Source organism: Crassostrea angulata, chromosome 2 (genome assembly GCF_025612915.1).
Source record: "Crassostrea angulata isolate pt1a10 chromosome 2, ASM2561291v2, whole genome shotgun sequence".
In the NCBI taxonomy this organism is placed as follows: Eukaryota; Metazoa; Mollusca; class Bivalvia; order Ostreida; family Ostreidae; genus Magallana; species Magallana angulata.
In genome coordinates, this window is record NC_069112.1 from 12,532,501 (window position 1) to 12,544,447 (window position 11,947).

An 11,947-nucleotide genomic window follows, 5' to 3' on the forward strand; every position below is an offset into this window, starting at 1 on the left:
GATACAACGACCTCGTCAGCAAATATAATCTTCCACTAGGTCGCATGCTGACTGACGTTTTTCAGCCTAATTGTTAGACCATAATTAATGATTTTATTGTCTATGGACTTTTCAGTTTTCCCCGATTAGGACAAATTGAACACGGCGGGTGTGACCGGTCAGCAGAGGATGCTCGCTCTTCCTGGTCACCTTAACCTACCTCTATCTTTTTAGAGGTCCGTGTTCCTCTGCTTTGAATTTGTATTTTGTTTAATGGATTGTTAAGATGGTTGACAGTTTGCTATTGTCATTTTTTATTGAATATTACCAAAAGGGAAAATCGGTCCAGTGGATCAATTCATATTTTGATACTTTCTACGACAATATAAAAGTAAAATATGAGAGATGATGTTCATAAAAATTTATTTATCAAATATGAAACAGCTTTATTTGAAAAATTAATATAAAGAACATCCAGAAAACTACGAAGAAAGGTACACTAACACATATGAAGGCAAAATAAAGAAATTGTTTTCCAAAAATTAACTCATTTACAATCGACAACATATAATACAATCAATTTAATGGAGTGTTTTTCCATGTACATATGGTAAATATAAAATGGTGTATAGAGACCAAACTTTATTCACAGGATGAACCTCTGCCATTCGCTCAACTAAAAAGTGACTGAAAGGTGACTGAATGGCATAGCTATGCCATTCAGTCACCTTTCCAGACCATTCAGTTAACATTCAGTTGACTGAATGGCAGAGCTTCATCCTGTGATTAAGATACAATATGAAATATGACAGTTCTCATTTTAATCATGTACGTTGTAATTTCTGTGGAAAAATTCAAACAACAAACATGCAACAAACTACCAATTAAGTGTAAACAACAATTGGTAAACCATAGGTAATGCAAGGCTATCAAAGCACAATTAAAACGTGATTCGCCTTTAATCGCAAGTGCGTAATACCATTATTTACTATTAACAGGTTATATTTTCATTATGTCATTGGAATCAAAGTTGTTCCACAAAAAGGTGTTTTATTTCTATGGAGGATATAGAGAATTGATCGACACATTATATACATCTGCCACTCACTGATCATTATCTACCCTTTTTTCATCGGTAACTGTTGCTGATTGGGGTAACTTTATTTCACAACTCTAAGGGGCATGCATGCACATATATGTATATGTAATATTTTGCTATTAGATAATTAAATCACTTTCAATACATATTCATTGAATATGTTTAACTTCAAGAGCAACTTTACATGTATATTCTTTGCCATCTTTTTTTTTAAATTTCACTTGCCCAAAAATCTTGCAATGTAACATTTATTTACAAGCACATTCTAAACTAATCTATTTCACTAATGCGTTTCAAATTTGCTACCAACACCCTGGAATTAATGGTCTTGATATTAAGTTATCAGTTTATCTGTCAGTGGTCGAAGTTAAGGTCAATGTTAAAAAAAACAGAAATGTTAAAAACTGTTAGCATAAACAAAATTCCAAGCCATGAAACATTTAAGGTAACTCCGTACCGATAAAATCATGGGTTCAAAGTTAAAAACTTAACTTTTTTTTAACTTATTGGACTTGAATTTCATCAAAAAATAAATAAAATATATATGTATCCATACTATTTAAGATGTAAGGTAATAAAAACCAAAGGCTGAAATTATCATCTGAAAATCACACTTTCTTTTGTTTAAAAACTAAATATAAGTGGATGGATACTTGCTTGTCTATTTAAATTTTATTGCTTACTTTGCCAGAAAACTAAAATTAATTAAAAAATAAGAAAAAAATTGTTTACATTAGAAAAATTAATGCATTTAGATATATCACTTAGAGATAAGTAGAAAAGAGTTATTTCCCTTTGTCATTATTGAATTATGTCGAATATAAGGATGAAAAATGTTTATTAAATATCTCCAAGTAAACAATGATTTGAGTTTTTGATGTGCACCTATCATAACATAGAAATTACAAATCTACTTGCAAGAATTTTAATGAATTTATGGTTTATGTAAAATGTATGACGTCACAGGAGGGTGGATTTACTTTAAATAAAAAATAGTCATAAGGGTTTGGTAGAGGTTTGAATACACTGTATATGATTTGAAATAAAAGAACACAAACAAGAGGATGTAAGACGTATCTAGAAGGCAAAAGCATGCTAAACTGTTATTGTTTAAAGGTCTGAATGTTTTAAAATACCTGAATAGGGATGCTTTATCAAGATAACCAAAGAATGTGGGAGCTTAAGATGTAGATTCGGCAGGAATCTGGGCACATAAGGAGAGTGAACATTTTATCAATTAATTTTGAATATTTTTCGAATTATAACCGTTATTTGGTTTCAGTTGGAAGTGAAATGAGTGGAAAAATATTTGAAATGCAAAAGGTTTCATTATAATATTGGTCTAAATATAGCAACACGATGCAATTCATGCAAAATCCTACTTATTTACAGCTGTTTTTCAATGATTTTGTTGTCTCTGGGTCTTCTCTCCACAAATTTGAAACGTGTAAAGATAACATATTTCAACATTAAAAATGTCGCTTTTTAACAAAAGATGGAGATATGACCCAGAGATGACTAACTTTTTCAATTTATTTTTTGAAGGATAAAAAACTAAGTCCATTGATATGACAGTGTTGTTTCAAAGAGTACTTTATAGAGCATATATCATGTATATTGACAAGTCTCGCATGGCTCAGTGGTTTCGTCCTGGATTAGTGAATACAGACATTCAGAGTTGTTTTAAATGTTTGTTATTATAACATGATGTTAAATTATAATATACCGGTATATTTTAATTTGTTGTTTTTGATTTCTAGATCTGCTGTATGAACACTATTAAAACAATTTTTTCTTATTACTAGTTTTTTAGGATATACACAATATAAGTTCATTAAAATATGTTTGCATTAACATTTCCAACTAGTTATCGGTTTACCTCTCATTGCCATTTTTGAAAGCTTTGTGAGATTTTTAATAACCGGAATAGCCATGTACTTCGACTCTCAACATAATATATTTTTGTTGAAACCTGTACATAGCCTTTCAGGGTTATAGACTTTTAAATCCCAATTGATTCGTGTCGAGGATTCCTGCAAACTTACAATCTTGTGCGCTCACTTTCTTTGCATAAAATTGCTTACAGTCTTGCATTTATGCACACCAAAATTAATGGTGTAAAGTATCTGAATTGTGAGTCAAACACCCTCTTTTCTTCATGACCTTAGTTGTGTATTACTTTTTCACAGATAGGGATATACTTGTCAGAGCATGTAAGGTCACTCCAACCATTGTAAGTCAACACCACACAATTTTCAATGGTTCCCCCGTTCGGTTGTCCAGGATTCCACAGTGGATTTTGAGGGGCACTTCGCGAGTGAGACCAGAGCCACGTTCCTTCATTTTCCTGATCTGCCAAACCAATCCAATAGACTCCATAATCTGGAACTGGTGTAATAAAGCATTGTTAACCTTCTTGAATTGAAACAATTTTGTCATTTATTCTTCGAGAAAAAAAATGCGCAGCGCTGTTAAGACGGTAAATAATGAAAAGTGCTTATCAAAATGATTTTGATTGAAATCACTGGCTATACGTTTTTTTTACTGTTATGTAGGAGTTACGGTCTGCATAATTTAACAAAACTGCTATGTTAGAAGCTTAATTTACTTTAAATAAAAATGCATTTAAATGTTTAAGAGACCGACTGTTGTTTTCAAACTCCATTATATTTTTTCTTGTGTTTCAACAACACTTGTGATTGGCGTTTATCATGAGTTTAATTGTTATTGATTGACAACTTACATGTATTCATATAAGTGAAATTTGTTCATTTAATGAAAAATATTCAAATACCTTGCAAACGAGGCGTTTGCAATAAAATTCGATCACAGGTTCTTCCTATGATCAATTACATTAAATACACACATACCCTCCTTTTAAATAGCTATTTTGTGTAATATTATTTTAAAAGTTTATCTGTGTTGTAATGACAGCTATACTGTTTCAGGAAGTTCAAAAGTACTGCATATCATATTTGCTGCATTTGATACTTAGCACTTCAAATTATGAGAGAATATTAACATTCAATACTAAATTATTCAGTATAAAATAAAGTATACCAATCGTAAAAAAATGTTGTAAATATATTATAGCATGGACATGTAAGTAACAGGATTTCGCAAAAAAAAAAAAAAATTAAACATTTCTGAAATATTCAGCCTTCCAAATTTTCATCATTTTTGTACCTACATATATTCTTTGTGTTGCGTACTTGTAAGAGTTGCGTATATTCTGCATTATTTGGGGGGATAAACATAAGTCGTTTTTTAGGAATAATACTCACATTAAAATGATCTTAACAAAAGGTTTAAAAGATTAATATCGGTATTGGTATGCATTAACGTGTACTAGTCGTTAGTTTTTATAACAACTACGGAAAAATGTGGGGATGTGATGGTCAAGGCCAGAGTTAAACAATATTTTCTCATTTAGAGTAAAGAGCTCTATACTGAAGACGAGACCAGAGGCGACATCACTCACCTGAACAACAATTGCAATAACTCTGTTTATATCATGTTTTAACATTAGGCAAAACAAAAAAATATGTTTGTTTACTGTTACATGCTGAAAAAAGGGTCGGTAGGTAGGATTTTTTTTTTTAATTTTATTTTTTTTTACACAACTTCAGATTTACGTCACATATCCCTTTTCCCTTTTAAGTGACAAATTTGACGAAAATTGGCATAAACATTGAAGAATCCAAACCAAATAATTAAACAAAGTAATATTGAAAGTTAATTAAATATTTTGTTTACGACGGTAGATAAACAAGTCAGTGGTCGGGGTACCTGGCGCAGGCATAATTTCGGAGATTAAAAAACTTGAACATCCTATATCAAAGTGTCCGTAGAATTACAGTTAATGATAAAAGAAATCAAATTAAATATGTTCATTTTGCTATATTTTGCAACTAACTTTTGATTACGTTTCACTAATTTTCGAGCTGAAATACGGATATGGTACAAATACATTTACCAAGCTTTGGAAATATGACAACGACATTACATTGAATTTTGACCTCAAGACGGCACAGCGAATATACATCAAACTGGTGGAAATCTCAGAAGAAGACCTTTAAGGCCACGCAATTCCTTTAACCAAAATTATACGATAACCAGGGATACAGAGCTTTAGTTCATCATATTTTTTTCACTGACTGTTTAACTAGAATTAAGACAAATAGACTAAATATCAGGTACTGTTTACCACTAACTGTTGTCAACAGTTCTAAAATAAAAACAAGCAGGAGACATTCACAGTAATTTGATTTTAGGGTAAACAGAACTCAAAATAAAAATCAAGAATGAGAGAAAATGTTAATGATGACATCTTGAAATCAAAACAAAAGATGAGAAATAAAAAATAATTCTTATTTCCGGTCGTTTGTAAGGTGTTTAAACACAGGAGCAATGAGAAGCGTTAAAATGACGTTGCGAAAAGTTTGCGGTTGCGCTGGGTCACTGGACGCAGGCACGTTGATCCACTTACCAATAATGATCTATTCATGCCATGGAAAAGAAACTTTTTACATTGATAAACTCTATTCTGATTTACATTTTCGTGAAATTTCAAGGGTTTATCTCTTTTCCTAAAAGAATAAGAGAAAATGTCTCAATAATTTTCGAACAACCCTCGTAAACTGATAATACAAAACTGTTTTGCCATTGGGTCAGGCTTACTTTTGTTTGCCATATGCACCCCTGCAAATGTTATTGTCATTTAAATTTTGGACCACGTGGTTTTATTTGACCCTTTCAGTTTCGCAGTAAAAATCGTGCCTCGTATTTAAAGTCTATCTTATAGAATCTAGGTACCTGTAATCAATTATAAAATCTAGAGGTTTATTGATTTTAAACTTTATCTTCATTAATTGGTGGATAGAATGTGTTCTAGAAATAAATAAGACAATACAAAAAAATAGTTTATGTCTGCTGTTGCAACAATTAACATGCTTAGTAGAGATCTCCCCTGAGGATTAATTTTCGATTTGCGCCTGACCTTGTAATAGTATCAATAGTGCAACAGACTATATATTTTTATGCAGAATGTTCCTTGAAAATGGCTCGATATGCTAAGTTTTTATACAAAACAGACACCCATTATTTTAAAAAAAACATGATATTGCATACCACAAGCATCAAACATGGCCATGATCGAGATGTGCAAAAATGGATTTAAAATGATTTTGGAGGATAATTTTAGGGAAATAAATGCAAGAAATTGATAAGATAACACCACGGATGTCTGGTGTTTAATATCGGTTGGATAACGAAATAAAGAAAATCTAGAAAACTCATTGCCATCCTGTCGCTTCGCTCGCTACGCTCACGAAGCTCACTGGTAGGATTTTGCCTGTTTCTCATTTATTTTCAAGAAATTGATAAAATCGCCGAACCCTGTGGTCAAAGCTATCTTGCCTCTATGTTGTTTGCCTCGTACTTCAAAATCGGGAACCTTTTCATTTCCCCCATGTTATCGATCGAACACCTAGATAAATGTCATATTATTCGGCAATACCAATATCAACTGCATTTGCTTTATGTGTGCGCATTCTTTTAATTGCAGAGAACATGTGGACGTAGATATTGACGCCATGTTTTTTTTTCACTTTCGATTTCGATTTCAAACGCTTGACAGATTAAGATGAATATAAAAGTTAAACGAACCCACGTGTGACTTCCGGATTTTTAATGATGGATAAAAACAATTAGGGTCGGCGATTAAATATAGGGTCGGTCGGGTAACCGTAAACAAACATATTTTTTTGTTAGGCCTTATCAAATTCAAAATATCTGGACAATAAAGTACATTTTTATCCACATATTTTATGGTAAACTTCAGATTCCTTTTGTTCATTCAGTATTAGTAAGAAGATCTTACTCTATTTTTAATCAACCCCACCCCACACCCATTTAGCCCCCACACTACTCAATAATATTCGGACTAAATTTTTTCACTAAATATTAATTTCCATATCCTGTGGTTTTCCACGAGTTTCGGCATTTTTGGCTGAATGGTTTTCAAGTAGAAGAATTTTTCTATATATTCATACATTTATGTCTATCCTCTCCTCCAGTTTATAGCCTGGCCCTATCCCCGAGGAGATTATGATTTGAATAAACATGAGTCTACACAACATGAGGATGCTTTCAAACAGGAAACAGCTGGGGGTTTTACACGATGTTTAATGATTTTTATCCTTTTTTTGATATTGTGTCGATATTTCTCCTGGGGATCTTCATTTGAAAAAAAAAAAACCTTGAGCTTAAATTTACACTACCTGAGGATGTTTCCACACAGCTTCATTTGGAAAATGGTTTTTAGAAGAATATTTTAAACGGTTATTCTATCGTTTATGTCAACATTCACCCCCCCCCCCCCATTTAGGCCCCAGTCCTACCCTACACTCTCTCTTAAGTATACTTTAATATACTTTAACCTTCAATTTCACTGCTTACTACCTTATTTTCAAATCAATTTACATGGTCCCATAAAAAAGGGGTGGGGGGACCTCCATGTTAATTCAATTTTTTCATATTTTTTGTACGTAAATTTTTGAAAATCTTTAAATCTTTGCTGTGCCTTAAAGGGGAAGGGGAGGACCCCCCCCCCTCCCCCCACGATGCTACGTGCCTGATACAGTATTAGTGTAAGAATATTTGACTGCAATTCTTTACAGGATGTAATGTAGGATATTATGGTGAGAACTGTCTGATAGATGCGACCATTGTAAAAACAACGCTATATGTGGTATACAACAGGGTGACTGTGATGACAGTGGATGTGTTAACCCCGGCAAACAACCTCCACGATGCAAAGGTTTGAAAAAGAATAGAAATGGAGACAAAAATAAATTTCTCCTCATTTCTATTCACCTCCTGTTATTTTCGACCTCGTCGTCAGGAATCGAATTTAATCATGAGCGAAATTAAATACAATGTATCCCAAATACCCAAGTATATTTTCACACTGTGATGGGCAGACCGAAAATAACTCGTATATAGCAATTTTTATGATTAATAACAGGAATTCTAATAAAGATTAATATTGCATTTTTTTATCGTCTAGAAAAAAAAATGAAAAGAAGACATATAAACTGGAAGTTGATTTTTAAAAAGCGTTAAATTACTGAATCTTTGATATATAATATATTTGGCAATAGTCTTAAATTAAGATAAGAAAAGATCCAAATATTTAAGCTGTAAAGTTTCTTCATTTTCTTGTATCTTTATACAAAGCTCATTTTTCTATGAGATTAAAAAACCCTTGATTTTTGAACAATGCATAATTGGATTGTATAAAAGTGTGAAAATAACTGTAGCTTGTATTTATCAACAACTAACTTTACTCCATAGAAATATCGTCAAATATATTCTATTAAATATCTACTGTATTTTTGAAGGATGCATCATTGGTATGTATGGGATTAATTGTAAGAACAACTGTAGCTTATATTGTGCGTACGGTGATTGTGACAGAACAACGGGCACCTGTTTGGACGGCTGTAAGAATGGATACATCGGACGTTTCTGTATCCAAAGTAATGCTTATATAATAAAACAAGTATAAACTTTCCAAATATGAACTATTCTAAAGTTTTTTAAGTCAGCTGAGTCACTTACGTGTCCTTTTGCTATGGTTTTTCGTCCGTCGTTCGTCGGTTGTAAACTTCTGAACTTTTTAAGTTTCTTCTCTGGAACCATTGGACCATTTTTAACTAAATTTAGCATATAGCATTTACGTGTAAAGGGGATTAAAAATTGCGAAATACATTGCCACTGTCACCTTAGGGCCTGGCGGATGGGGGTTAAACCATTAAATGTAACGCAATCTTAAAAATAATCTTCTTTACTCCTGGATATCAAGCAGTGAAACTGCTGGCATAATTGTAATAAACTTTGAGCTCTCTTTCGAAATCCTGAAATCCATTGCAGCTGGGTCAGGGATTCTGGTGTTAGGACGGGGATCTAATGATTAAACAGTGAAAATACTTTAACTCTTTGAAAATTTTCTCCTCTGTTACCAAGTTTTAAGCCCATGAACTAAGTATATAGTTATGAAGAGGAAGTATGCCTCTTCCAAAACTGTGAATTTCTTGGCCCCTTAGGTCAGAAGTTATGGTGTTAGGGTGGGTTTATATGATTTAGAGAAATCTTTTCCTCTGCTAATAGATATCAAGCTCAAGAACTAAGCATATAGTAATGATGAGGAAGAATGCCTCTTCCAAAATAGTGATTTAATGGCCCCGGGGCTTCTTGTGTGATGGTAGGGCTCTTATGATTATAAAGTGAAAATGCATTAATTCTTTTTAAATCTTCTCCTTTGCCCCTGAATATTTAGCAGATGAACAAGTACAGAGTTATGATAAGGAAGAGTGCCTCTTTAGAAATTAAAGTTCATGGCCCCTAGGGGTTCTGGTGTTAGCGTTGGGATCTAAGTGAATGCAGTTATTCTTTGAAAATCTTCTCTACTACTTATGTATATTAATCTGATCAATTAAGTACATGTATATAGTTATGATGAAGAAGCGTGCTTCTTCAAACATTATTAATCCTATGGTCCCTTGGTCAGGGGCTCTGCTGTTAGGGCAGGGCTTTAATGCTTATATACGGTTAGGTACTATAATTTTGACCGATTATTTTTTTGTACTTAATAAAGTCAATTCAGTTATGTCACTCCATGTTATGCTACAATTTTAAAAAAAAATTTAGAATACAGAGTGTTTATTGGATTAAACAATCCCAGACTATTAATATGCTTTCAATAGCCCTGTAACTATAATGAACATGAATATACATTGCAATAACCATACTGCATTTACTCCGATGACTGACGGGCCTCTTGTTTAAAAGCATCTTATTTGTTTAATGATATTACTGATTGCGTTGTAAATAAAGCTTCAGATTCTTACTTTTAACATAAATATGTATATATAAAAATAAGTTTATTTTATAAATGATACTAGTATTTATGTGATTTTCCAGCCGTTATTGCTTATTGTTGAAATTATTTATGCAATTACGTTTATTATTTTTTCAGCTTGTTCCGTTGGTAAATATGGCAGCCAGTGTAGTGAAAGTTGCGGACACTGTTCAAATAACTCCACGTGTTATCATGTTGATGGATCGTGTAAGGCCGGATGCGAAGCTGGTTATAAAGCATCTGCTTGTAAAACGCGTACGTTATTATTTCAACTCTAAACTTATAACACTTAAACAAACTAGATGTACTGTGAACAAGCTCACAAATGATACATGTACCACTGCTGGAAAACATAAGAACAAAGTACCGGTACTTCTCTATTGGAAAGAAATGGATTATTTTCATATAGGGACTTTGAACTTGAATAAAAGAACGATGCGCAGGATCATGAGATATTTACAAATCATAAGCAGTCTTTGAGCCAGATTTTAGATTGCAATTATTTCGTATTATATGAAATGGCCTAGAAGGATTTATGCATTTTTGACAATGACCTTGATCTTGCATGACTGAACCTGGGTCAAGTTCAAGACACACCCTCAGGTCATAAGTAGTTTTTGATGTAAAGTAGGTAAGTCCAATATTTTTCCAAAAGAAAGGTACAGACCTGACAAAATTGTCAACTTTTTCTTCCCAATGACCATGAAGTTGCTCAATGACCTTCGGTCAAATTTATAAACCCATAGTCAAACAATGTACGTGAATAGTGGATATTTGTTATTTTTATCATCCTCAATAGTTTGTAATACCTATATTTTTTTTGGTGACAATTGATTTAAATAAAAATAAATGCCGATGGATATATAAACATGTGTACGCGAGATTTTTGTATTTTGCTGTAGTTCATTTGATTTTTTGAAAGGCATAAAAGCTTTTTGAGAGACCAAACATTTACTAGTTATAAAAATGATTTCATACTGGTATAAGATCGATCTCTTAAAGCCCTAAGTGTAAAATTGAGGTTGATGACTTTGCATGCTTTAAGTATGTTTTAGTTGCCTCTTCTCTTGTTCAATTTTAGCCTGTGACGACGGAGAATATGGACAAAATTGTCAGTATATGTGTACCGGGAACTGCATTAACGGGGAAGCGTGTGATAAAGCTAGCGGACACTGTCGATCCTGTGTAGAAGGGTATCAAGGTTTTAAGTGTGACAGAGGTATGACATTTTTCTTAGATACGAAGCATCCGTTTTGAATTTTGAATGGAAAGGGAGGAAGGGGGGGGGGGCTTATCAATTTTAATAATCGAAAAAAAAATCGAATTCATTTGACAAATACCAACTTTCTTAACTCTTAATTATTTGTGTAGGGTGTTAAATTGTATATGCGAACTTTATCTCATGTTAGTTAATGGTTTCATTTATAATATCAAAATAGCTCCTTGCCATGTTGATCGTTCTGTTTATGTATTATCCTAGTATGTATAACAAGAAGATAGTATATAATACAGATATCAGGCAATCTCCAACAAGTTCGGATACAAAGAAAAACGACGTTGATGATTTGAAGATGAATAAAATGATCCTGGAAAATGAGAAGACACAGAAAGAGATTCAGAAGTTGGAAGAAGAGATAGAGGTTCTACGTGTTAGAAAGAACGTTTTACTAAGACTGCAAGGAATACTAAGCGAACTCTCTCAAGTTGCAACTAAACTGCTGAAAGACAATTAATTCTAACGAATGTGCTTCCGAACGATAAACGATTGCTTGGTTTTATCGTATAAGTTTACTTCCTAAATACTGATTTTTTCTTGATTTATTAAGTAAATGTGTGAACCTTGACCATAAACCGTAAATGATCCCTAAAATTAGATTTGCTAATGCCAACCATGTACGTGGTTTGTGGATAAAGGTCAATATCTAGTAAATGAAAAATGCGTACAG

The 11,947-nt window shown here is 32.8% G+C and overlaps 1 long non-coding RNA gene across 1 annotated transcript; it reads left to right on the top strand.

Annotated features, from left to right (window-relative positions):
• Window positions 1-10,069: 10,069 nt before the first annotated feature.
• On the top strand, window positions 10,070-11,846 carry LOC128170669 (uncharacterized). Its single transcript, XR_008241877.1, has 3 exons — window positions 10,070-10,256; window positions 11,083-11,220; window positions 11,514-11,846. It is a non-coding gene; the product is annotated as an uncharacterized LOC128170669 (long non-coding RNA).
• The last annotated feature ends 101 nt before the right edge of the window (window positions 11,847-11,947 follow it).